This window comes from Phoca vitulina, unplaced genomic scaffold (assembly GCF_004348235.1).
Source record: "Phoca vitulina isolate PV1807 unplaced genomic scaffold, GSC_HSeal_1.0 scaffold2, whole genome shotgun sequence".
Lineage (NCBI taxonomy): Eukaryota > Metazoa > Chordata > Mammalia > Carnivora > Phocidae > Phoca > Phoca vitulina.
Window position 1 is genome coordinate 75,098,046 of NW_022589705.1, and position 11,847 is coordinate 75,109,892.

The window sequence follows — 11,847 nt, forward strand, 5'->3', positions numbered from 1 at the left end:
CTGCTTGTAGAGAGGTAATAGCATTCTGGCCAGTTCTCTGGTACTGGGTAGCCTCTCAGTGTTGGCTTCGCCCCTCTGGGGAGTTGCCTGATGTGACCAGCACTGAACAGATAAGTCCATCTAGCTCAATGGCAAAGGATTTGCAAACCCATTTGGCTACAGATCTAAAGCCACATCTTCCACTTGACTTTACTTGTAGAGTTGACATTCTGATCTCCACCTTCTGTCTCATGGGTCTTATTTCTCAGTTGGTTTCAAAATCTGGATTCCCTGGTTCCAATACCAGACATTCCCACTGATGGAAAAAAAAACAGAGACGTAGACAGATGTTCAAAGACACAAGCGTGGACACATAGATGAGATGGTACCTTCATGGTTATGAGAGCAGTTCTTAACCCTTGCTGGGCATTAGAATCACTTGGAAGATTGACAAATGCATGCTGATAACTAGGTTCCACCCCAGACAAACTGAATCACAATCCATTGTGTGAGGGCCTGAGCAGTGGTAATTTTAAAATTTCCTGTGATTCCAACAGGCAGCAGCCTTATCTCCTAATGCTCAAAGGCTCACACAAACTTTTCCCTCTATGGGGAGGCTTAGTGGTCCCCACATCCTAATCTTTCTTCTCTGACATCACCTGCTCCCAGGTGCAGCTCCAAATTTCACTCCCACAGACATCCTGGAGATTCCAGTAGCAGCTGAGCTGAGGGCTGTTTATAAAATTACAATGGCCTGTGGCTGATGCCATTTCAAGTCTTGTGACTCTTCTGATGGACCAGGAGGACCTTCTCACCACTCTTCCCAACCCTACCCCAGGGTCTCTAGCATACGTGAATGCTGGGGAAAACTTGGTCTCATGGTTTTATGTGTCTTGCTCCAGCCTGCTTCCTACTGCAGCTTTGTCTCAGGTCTCTAGTGGTGCAGGTGCCTGGGATGTTGAGCAGAGAGTGGCCCCAGTGACAGTGGGCAGTCTGCTCTTCCTGCAGCCAACAGCACTTTCCTTGCAGTGGATGGAGGCCAAACTTCTCTGCCAGCAACCAAGAGGGCAAGGCCAGGATGGTGGTTCCAAAATGGGGAGCTTCCCTGGCACTGGACCTAAAGCTGCCCAGCTTCCTTCTCTGCCTTTCTCTATGCATCAGAAGAAGTCATTGGCATCCCAAACAGGAATCTGGCCTTCTCCACCTGTCCCTTGCTCTAGGCTCAGAATTCTCAAATTTGTGTGTGTCAGAATCACCTGGAAGGCTTGTTAAAATACAGATTGCTGGGCCTCATTTCCAGAGTTCCTGATTCAGTGGGTTTGGGGCAGGCCTGAGAATCTGCATTTCTGACAAGTTCCCAGGTGATGCTGAAGTTGCTGGTCCAGGAACCACACTTTGAGAACCACTGCTCTATGCTGTTTCTCCTCCCACTCTTGAGTTACCTTGTTGTTGTTGTTGATGTTTTTCTCCTGTCATGTGAAGATTCAGGGCACAGGAGGGGGCCCTTAAGTCACTTCAACTACAATGTTGATCATGATCAAACTTCTCCTTACTGACCCTTTACTATGAGCCAGACACTGTGCTGAATACTTTACATGCATTGTCTTCCCAAATCTTCCCAATTACCCAACTAGTATTCTTCTGTTTTACCCACAGGGAAACTGAGGTTAGGTAACCAATCCAAGGTAGTGGAGTTACTAAGTAGTTCAGCTGGGACTGGAACCCAAGTCAGTCATGGTCTTAAGATATCCATTCATTCATTTGTTCACTCATTCGTTCATTTATATATAACTAATACATTTAACAAAAATATATTAAGCATCTTCTATGTTACCAGCACTGTTCTAAGTCCTAATGATACAGCAAGGAATAAGGCAGAGAGGATGGCTGCTTTCATGGGCCAGTTCTAGAGGAAGAGAGAAGACATAGCTAGTAGATTAAAAAATGCATGTGGATTTTGGTCAGCTGTTCCTTTGTGGTCCACAGTGAGGGAGGACTTGACTCAGTATGTAGTCAGGGTTCGGGGAAGGGTTTCTGGTGTGGGAGCCGGCAGTGTGGTCCTTGGCACCCCCTCCATGCTCCCAGCTGAGGCCAGTGGGTAGGAGCCTGTGGTTCTTGGAAGCAGGGCAGAGCCTGGGGCAGGCCCAGCCTTGGGATTAGCAGTGATCACCCCTAACCCCCAAAACAAATCCACCCCCCCTCAGAGAGCCACTCAGTTCCCTCCAGATGAAGGGGTCCTTAGCCCTTTGGTAAACCTCAGCCCCAGTCCTGGTGGTATGGCTGGGTCTGGGCAGAGATCATCTGATACTCACTGTGTAAAAAGAATGGTTTATTGAGCCACTTCACTGAACTCATTCACAGGGTGAGCAGGTGAGGGGGTCTGACATGAAGCTTATTTTAGAAAGCAGCCATCAGCCTGATCTTTATACAACTCGTATTGAATACCCATGTGGATGGCATGCTAAACTGTCCCCTATTGGTTTCAAATGCCATCATCACAGCCACTGTCTGACTCCCCATCATTTATCGATACGTGTCCTCAGCTTACTGTGGTTGTCAATTTAACTCAGTGTCAGGCGTCTGCTGCTTGGGGGCTCCATGAAGGCACTGAATGGATCTTAAAACTCTTAATTTCTGCAGTACCCGGCAGAGTGCCTGACACTTAGATTTCAGTAAACATTGGATGGATGGATGGTTGGATGGGTGAGTGAATGAATGAGATACTCCCTGCCCTCTGCCTGTCCCTGCTGGCCTAGGTCTGCGTAGCTACAGACACTAATGACCTCCAACATACAGGTTAAGCCTCTGACTTAGCCAGGCTGCATCTGAGGAGCCCAGTCACACCAGCAGGAGGACCCGGGGTGAGCTCCGTTGCTCTCAGTGTGGTTTCTGGAGGGGGAGGAGTGGCTGGTCCTGAGTCCTCATCAACCTTGAGCTGCTGCCCCCTCCTTTTCCACTGTATGAGTACATGCCTGCCTCAGTTTCCCAGCTGTCTGCCAGTCCCCTGTGTGGACTGAAACTTGCCTTGAATCTCCACCTGTCTTTCTAGGACCCTACCATCCTGCCCAGCTCTTTCCAGCCCCCTTGCTCAGGGGCTGAAGTCTGCCCCTGTAATTCCAGCTGTGGGATGGACCCTCTGGGATCACAATGGCCCTGGGCTCCTACCGCTTCCATCTGGATGGATCCATCATAGTACCTCCAGCCTGAAACTACCACACTTCTTCTGATCCCAGCACTGGCACTGACCATGAGTCACCACCCTTGGCCTGCCAAGTTAGGCACCTGAGATGCCAGCCCCATGTGGTCCCGATTCTTCTCCCCTTTCCTCAGTGACTCACTGAAGCATTGGCCTCCCTGGGTCTCCCCAGGTCAGGATACCTCCTTTTCTCACCTTTTCTCTTTTCCGAGTCTCCCTCTGGGTCTGGGAGGGTCTGATGAGCATCTCCTTCCTTCTTTCTGCTGACTCTGGGCCAAGCCCTCTGCTTCCCCCCCAAGCACCCTATCATTCTGAGGCTGTCAACTGCCCCCTCCATCCCTTCCCTCTTCTCCTCACGGCTGCCTCTGACCAGACTCCCATGGCCTCCCTGAGCAACAAGCCATTTCAGACAAGAATCTGATCTTCCCAGCATCTAATGTATTCTACTAATCTGCTCACAGGTGCCTTTGTTGATCCTGGTGAGAAAACTTGCTTTAAATATTTTAAGGAGCAGTTAATGTATTAGTTAACAGCACAGCTTCTGGTGTCAGACTGCTAGGATCCAAGTCCTGACTCTGTCATTTTCTAGTCGTATATCCTAAGGCAAGGTAATGAACCTCTCTGGGGATTCGTTTCCTTATCTGTAAAATGGGGATAATAATGATGCCTGCTGTTAGGGCTTTTGTGAGAATAAAGTGAGCCAATATGTGTAAAATGTTACCAAAAACATCTAGTGCATAATAAGCACTCTGTAAATGTTAGCTATTGCATTATGCACACCGATTGTGGCCAAAGAGCTGTTTATTTATCCATTTATTCAAGATACAGTTATTAAGAACCTACTATGCATCAGGCTCTACAGAACAATCAATGATAAAGGAGACACCTCTGGAGCTCCCAGTATGAAAGGAAGCAGGCCTAGGCTCAAACCATCCAAAGGGATATGGGTATGTGTGAGCAGGGTAGACAGGGGCAGACATACCAGCCCTCCCAGAGGGATGCACACAGGGCTGCTACATGGGGGTGTGTTGGGAGATCTCAGTTATATCTTGTCCTAAGGTAGTCTTGAAGGGGAGGAGTCCCCGGGGTCTGTGACAGGAGACCAGGCTGGAAAGGAAAGCACTTCTCAACTGGGGATGCATGAGGCACCATCCCCCAGGGCTCCAGGATTCACAGACCTTACAGCATGTCATGGTGCCTCAAGCAGCAGGGTATCTTGACTGGCAGGGGCCCGCGGGAATAATTTGACCAAGATGTTGGTGGCACTAGGAGTGTGTGGAGAGAGCTTCCTGGGTCAGTGGATATTGGCGTGGGGGTCTCGGCTACCCCAGGATGGGGTTCATTTCCTCTCCAAGGTTTTCTTCCGAGGGCCACAGCCACACTTTTCCCTGCTCTCACCCTCCTGCCCCAGCACCAGAAAGGGCTTTCTTTAATCTGCTTCTCATCATCTTTGTTGAAACTTGAACTCTTGTAGAGTTTTTTTTCCCTTGGAATTTAGTGGAAAAACAATGACTACTGCTTGCCTCTCCATTTTGTTCATGGTTTAGGTCCTATCCCTTTGCAGAGTTTGTCTTTGCCTTCTGCCTTCCCCAGTCAACCCGCTTCTGTCCACCCCCACAGCGCCCCCACCCCAGGATCATCCCCAGAGGGCTCCCAGGAGAGGCCTGGAAGACTCGCTCTACCCTGAGGCTGATTACAGTCACCCGGCAAAGCAGTCCTAACCACCAATGGTACATCACTACCTTCGCTTGTAGAGAAGGTATGAGATGTTCAACTGCCCAAATAAACTCAACAGACAGAAGACAAACGTCTCAACAGAGAACTCACAAACACTCAGGACTTCATTATCTTGAGATGTCCTTAAGAGATCCCAGACATCTGGTGGGAAACAGTAAAAGCCTGCAATAGCCCCATTGTGAGTAAATGAAGCCTGCAGTCAAGGGTAGACCACCCTTTCTAGAAGCTCTGAGTGGAAAGAGGAGGAGGATAGGGTGGGGGCTTAATAACAGATTGAAAGCAGGTTTTCTTTCTTGGGGGAGCCTGAAGGGTGGGGCCCAGAGGAGGGGGGTATTGAAGGCACATGAGTGGGCATGGGCGGTAATCAGTGGATGAACTCCCTCAGGACGGAGGTGGGCCCTGGATGCATGTGCTGGAGACCAGCCCTGGAGAGGGAACATGAAGGAGGCCACTACTCTAAGAGGAAGCACAATTTATGGAGGGCTCACTGTGCCCCAGCCTTCACGCTGAGAACTTCACACAGATCATGTCCTTTCACGCCTCAGACAGGCACTGTCATGTCCTCATTGTCCAAATGAAAAATCTGAAGGTCAAGAAGGCTAAGTGACTTCCTCAAGGTCCCAGAACTAAAAAATAACACAGCCAGGACTTCAGAGTTCACATTCGCAACACTGCTTTATCTCTGTTTACATGTTGTGCTTCTTACACGAAAATAATAATCACTGCTTACATTATTCAGTTCATACCCTGTGCTAGACACTGTTTTATATATGCTAACTCCTCATTTCCTCCTCAGCAGCTCTATGAAGTGGAGGGTGCGGCTGCTATCCTGTTTTGAACAAAAAGCGAATCACCTAAGGTCACACAGCTAGTAAGAGGCAGTACCGGCTCTTGACGCTGACGGACAGCCTCCAGAGCCCAGCACTTTACTCACGCTCCTCTTGCTGCCCCTCTCCTTCAGTGAGAGCATGGTGTGAAGGAAGATGGGAGCAAAGGTGGGGAAATTCCCACCGGGTGGCCTCCATGTTTCCTTGAAGGTCAAGGTGGGGGAATCTCTTGGAAGTGGTGTGGGGTTGGGGATAGGCTAAGGGGGAAGGGAGGTGGTAAGGCTTCAAGAGAGCAGGAAGCTTGGCTCAGGGACCAAAGAGCTGGCGGCAAGGCAGACCCAATGGAAATTGCCGTGATTATCTCAGCTTGAAATTCCCGTAGGGGTCCTCAGCAGAGAGCTCAGCCTTGGGCCTGAGCTGGGCGCCCAGGGTTGGAGATCATGTGGTCCCAACTCTGAAACTCCAAGAGCTGGTGGGCCCTATGTTAGCTTTAGGAGAATCTGATGGATGAAAAGGACTGTGCATGTAGAAGATGCCTGCAATTAACTGAATGAGTCCCCCTTCCTCACCCAAACTCCTATGCTGATGTTCTAATTCCCAATGTGGTGGCATTTAGAGGGGGAACATTTGAGAGGTGATTGGGTCATGAGGATGGAGCCCTCATGAATGGGACTGGTGCCCATAGAAGACATGCCAGGCATGATCATTCTCTCTATGTGAAGATATAATGAGAAGTCAGAAGTCTGCAAACAGGAAGAGGACACTCATCAGAACCCAACCATCCTGAAACCTTGATTTTTTACTTCTTGGCTTCAGAATTGTAAGAAACAAATATTTATTGTTTAAGCCTCCCAGTCTGTGGTATTTGTAATAGCAGCCCAAGCTGACTAAGACAAGATCCCATGGAATACAAGAGATTGTTAGTTCTGGAGAGAGATCCCTAAGAATGTGCCCTAGGGGCATTAATAGTAGATGTTTATCTTGGCACAATTGACCACTGGACATCTTTAGCTTCAGGGAACTGCCTGGGTATAGGCTTTCCAATGCCAAGTATTTGTGGTCTTTAAACCCTTGGGAGCTGAGCCTTCAGAAGAGATCCTGGTAAGAAAGGTCCAGAATTAGTCAGATGACCACAGCCCCTCCTCCCATATCCCACCAGTCTCTCTCTGCCTTGGCTCTTTCTCCAGGGGCTGACCCCGGCTACTGGCCTTGATTGGTACACCTACTGGTCTCTCTGTCTCTCTCTCTGACGATCTCCTCTCATTGGCCTTGGTTCCTCCATGGCTCTATTTCTGGAATCATGAACAGAACTTGGTTCAGAATTGGCCACTCCACAGCCCAGGAGTGTTGTGGCTCTATATGCTCCCTGCACTTGAAACTCACTGCCATTAGTGTGCAGAGTCCAAACAGACAACAAGCTGTGAGGCTCTAAGAGGAGGCACTCAGGTCAAGTTTGATCCAGTAAGATGCAACCTGTGGACAGATATGGATAGATGTGAGGATGGCAGCCTTTTATCCACGGCTATCCCCTAGGATAAAAGCCTGAGGGGGGCTCCTTGCTCAGCTCTTGTCAGCTGGAAGGAGAGCAGCACTCAGCCTCATCCTTGAAAGGAATCTCAGATGCAATGTCCAGAGGAAGCTGGCTTAGGGATGCATCCGGAGAGCTCAGAGGACTCATTAGAGCATCATCTTGCTCTGAGAAGTTGTTAAAAGTTCATGGTGGGGGATGGCTTTATTGCACTCCACTGAGAATTCCTACCTCTTCTAGATGCACACTCTGGGGAATGAAGAATTTTATAGATGGTATAAGAGCTAAACATTCTGAGCATTATTTAAGTCTCACATAGTTGTGCTCTTTGGACCTATAGAAACCCAACCTTGTGCTGACTGGGTGGCGATCTGAGGAATCATGCTGGGGCAGGATTAGGGGACAAACAGACATCCTAATGGTAACAATAGCAGGAAGATGAAGAGTAGCAGTAATTTATGGAGCTTCTATATTCCAGGCACTCTGTCTAGTACCTGCAGTAGGCTGAATAATGGTTTCCCAAAATGTCCAGGTCCTAAGCCTTGGAACATGTTAATGTCACCTTCGATGGCAAAGGGACTTTGCAGATGTGACTGAATTAAGGATCGTGAAATGGAGAAATTGTCCTGGATTGCCTGGGTGAGCCCTAAATGTAGTGTAGGAAGGCAGAAGGAGAGTCAGCTCAGAAAAGAAGGAGATGTGACAACAGAAGCAGAGACTAGAGTGATGCGGCCACAAGCCAAGGAATGCCTGCAGCCCCCAGAAGCTGCAAGACGTAAGGAATGGATTCTCCTCTGTAGCCTCCAGAAGGAACCAACTTAGCTGACCCCTTGACTTGAGCCTGGTAAGACTCTTCAGGTGCCTCGCCTCCAGGACTATCCGAGAATACATTTCTGTTTTAGGACACTAAGTTTGGGTAGTTAGTTACAACAGCAGCTGGAAACCCGTGTAACTCCTTCTATACCTTCGCTCACTCAACCCTCGTCTATCCTTAGCATTAGGTATTCTTCCAATCTCTATTTGCAGATGAAGCTTGTGGCTCAGAGGGGCTGAGAGGCTTGCTCAAGGTTACAGAGCCAGCAAGCAGAAGAGCAGGAAATCAAACTCGGATTTATTTCCTGAGCTCCTGTTGTTCACCATGAGTCTGTATGACTTACAGCTACAACTCATTATCAGCCATGGCAAAGGTGGCTAGGAAATCAGGCAGTCTCTGCCAGGTAGTGCTAAGAAATCATGGAGTTGTGACTGAGGCTACTTCGCAGAGGGTTCTTGCATGCAGTCACTGTCATGAGAGAAGCTTCCAGAAGGGAAGGAGGAGGAGCAGTTACAGGTGTCATAATCAAGATGTTGCAAGGGGTGGGGGGAGAAGTGGGTGGGAGTCAGCTATGGGGAAACACAGGTAGTTGGGATGCCAGGCAGAGCGAAGCCAGGGGTAGAGGTGCTGATCTGGAGTTTGCTACCCTTCAAAAGCGTGCCAGGCATCAGAATCTCAGTGGGCCCCTCAGTTATGACCAAGCCAGTGTTAAAGGTGTTAGTTCTTGGGAGAACCCACCACAGGATGGGGTTGGATGTGTGTGTGATTGCAGCCCTCAGGTCAGACAGGCACGGTGCTTCTCATCCAAAGGGGGCATTGCCCAGCCCCTGCCTGAAGGGAGAGAGAAGCAAGACACCAGTTCCAAGCCCTTGGAAAGGGGAGGAGTGGGCAAAGGCTTGGACCTCAGTCAAGGTGCTGGGCCAGCAAACCAAGGTTGAACCCAGCCGTTTGGGCTGAACCCACTCTGCAGAGGCTAGGAAAGCTGTGACTCATGGCGCAGGCAGGTGCCCAAGGCTCATCTTAGGCCATCAGATGCCCCCAGCACTGGGCCAAGTTCAGCACAAGCTCAGCCTGCAAGGGACAGGCTGGAGCCGAGGTTCTTCAATGGTAACCAGCTCTCCTCAGGACCAGCTCAAGGAGATTTCCACAATTGAGTGGGTGGGGAGAGGGTGGGGAGAGGGCAGACTGGCAACAGAGTCCCCTCAGAACTAACTTCTGGTGTGACCATTCAGGAAGGTCCAGAAGGTCCAGGGCACTGCCTCTCAAGTGTGGTCCCCAGACGAGTAGCATCAGCATCACTTGGGAATTTGTTACAAATGTAGATTCTTGGGGCCGCCCCACACCTCCTGAATCAGAAACTTTGGAGGTGGGGCACAGCAGTCTGCGTTTTAACAAGCCCTCCAGGTGATTCTGATGCAGGCTTAAGTTTAGGAATCCTGGCCTAGAGCACCAACTAGGATATCATTGGGTTCCCTAGGAAGATTGGGGTCATAGCCTAATCCTTTGCATTTTCTCCCCATGCCACACAAGTGGCAGATTTATCAAAGCTGTTCAGAGCTGTATCCAAAGCCATCCTCTGTATGAAAGGAGCCTTTTTTTCCCCTTTCAAGGATGTGAATTCATATCAGCAGATGAGTATCTCCTTTCACTGGGGCTTTTGAATTATACAGGACTGTGGGAGGAGTTCAGGGGGTCAGATATTAACTAGACCTTGAAATATATTTTTCCAAATGGATGCATAGTCTTTATTTAAATAGAAAGCATTTCTGGTTAAATTTGGTAGCTCATTTGTAGGAAAACCAGTGAAAACCTGACTTCTGGGAGTCTCGATGATTTAAGCCCTGTTAATATTAGCTGCCGGTTGAATCACAGGGAGAAAATCGACAGATTCATTCTCCTGTGGGCAGGGAGGAGAGGGAGCTCCCAGCTGAGCCAAGAATCTGCAAGTGTGTGTCTCGGTGATTAATGGCATCAGACCTCAGTGTCCTCCTTAAGCAGTCCAGCCAGTGGCCTCAGGGAACTCTGCAGCATTGGGCTTGTTTATGTGAAGTGGCTCCCAGAGCAGTGTTGGGGACAAGATGTAGTGGGGGGTGGGTTACAGAGGAGACCAGGCGAAAGAAAGCGTCTCCATGTTCCCTCCCCAGCTGAGCCTGCAGTCTCATGTGCCATGAAAAAATGATGACTTGACTTCATTAAAACCTTGTCATCTTTCCCCTACTGACGGCTTGAAAAGAGCACTCTTGCCTGAGCAGAACGGGATCCCAGAGGCCACTGGGGGCATGGAAATCACAGACTGAACTTTCAGAAAGAAAAATCCTTTTGTCCATGTTAAGCAAATGCTGATTATAAAAATGAAGGGGGTGGGGGAAAATGTCTTCTGAGTGTAGGCAGTTTTGGGGCACATACCCAAGGAACACCATGTCATCAGGCCCCTCCTCTACTCTGGCCACTTAGTGGAGGATTCTTGGGCATGATCACTGTCACAAGAGAAGCCCCCAGAAGGGAGGGAGGAGGAACCATTACAGAGATCATAACTAGCAAACACCTTGCTGGTCTTGCCTGGCGTCGCAGCTTCCCTGACACGATCTTGCCTGTTTTGATCTGATCTTACTCCAGCCCACATGTTTCAAGTCCTTGATATCTAGTGAGCATTTAGGAGGCCGTGTGGTGGGCACAGCCCCACATGTGACCCGCCTGATGCCTTCTTTGAAGGTGGTATCATTACCTCCATTTTGCAGAAGCTGGCAGATGGGAAGAAAGGTCATTTGTTCAAGGTGACCCTGAGAAGGCACCAAGTCTGGGCATAGACCTGTCTAACTCTGGTGGGCCTTCAGGTCATAGAGACATGGAGGAAAGCTTAGAGAGTTTCTGCCTTGCACTGAACCCCAGAGATTCAATGCCTTGCTGACGGTCACTCAGTTGGTTAGTGGAGAGACCGGAATAGAACCCTGATCTCTGACACGTGCCTGGTGATCTTCTGATTCATTCGTTCATCAACTTAAAAAATATTTTCTAACTTCTAAAAAATTTTTTTAAACAATATATGCATATGGTTAAAAATAAATCAAATAACAAAAGGCTTATAATGAATAAGAACAGTCCCTTCACAATCTCCCCAGAGGAGAGCATTTAAAACACTTTCACATATTTCTTTAATTTAACTTTAAATCTGTATTTCTATATTTATGCCTATACTTGTATTTTGTGATTTGTGGGTTGGGAGAATGTAGCTTTCTTAGAGCAGCTCTCACCATCTTCACCCCCCCAACCCCACCAAACCATTTAGTCCTATCATTGTTTTTACTTAGATAAGTGATCAGAGTTTATTGCAACTGTATTTTCCTTCTTGAAGTTTTTGCTTTTTCTTAGAGTTTCTTAGAGTTGCCTAGTATTTTCCTTGCATCCTTCTCTACGTATATATCTTTAAAGTTAAAAAAATCAATCAGATCTATCATCAATCAGATATCATCCACATATCATTAATTTTTACAAGAATTCCATCATGTCACATATTTTATCATCCCCTCCCCCTTTTTTATTCCTGGAGACCTCTACTGTAAGGAATTCTTTCCTCTCGATTCCAATTGTGCTGGTTACTTTGTAGGCTCCTGCACAGCTCTCCTTCAGGGACTTCTTTTACTCCTGTCTTGAGTTGGATATACCATTTCTTAATTGTCCATATTACTCTTTATTGGCTTACTCCCTAATTTTGCTGGAGCACACCCTCCAGGACCTTCTTAAGGAAGGGTGTGTGAAAAGTAATTTT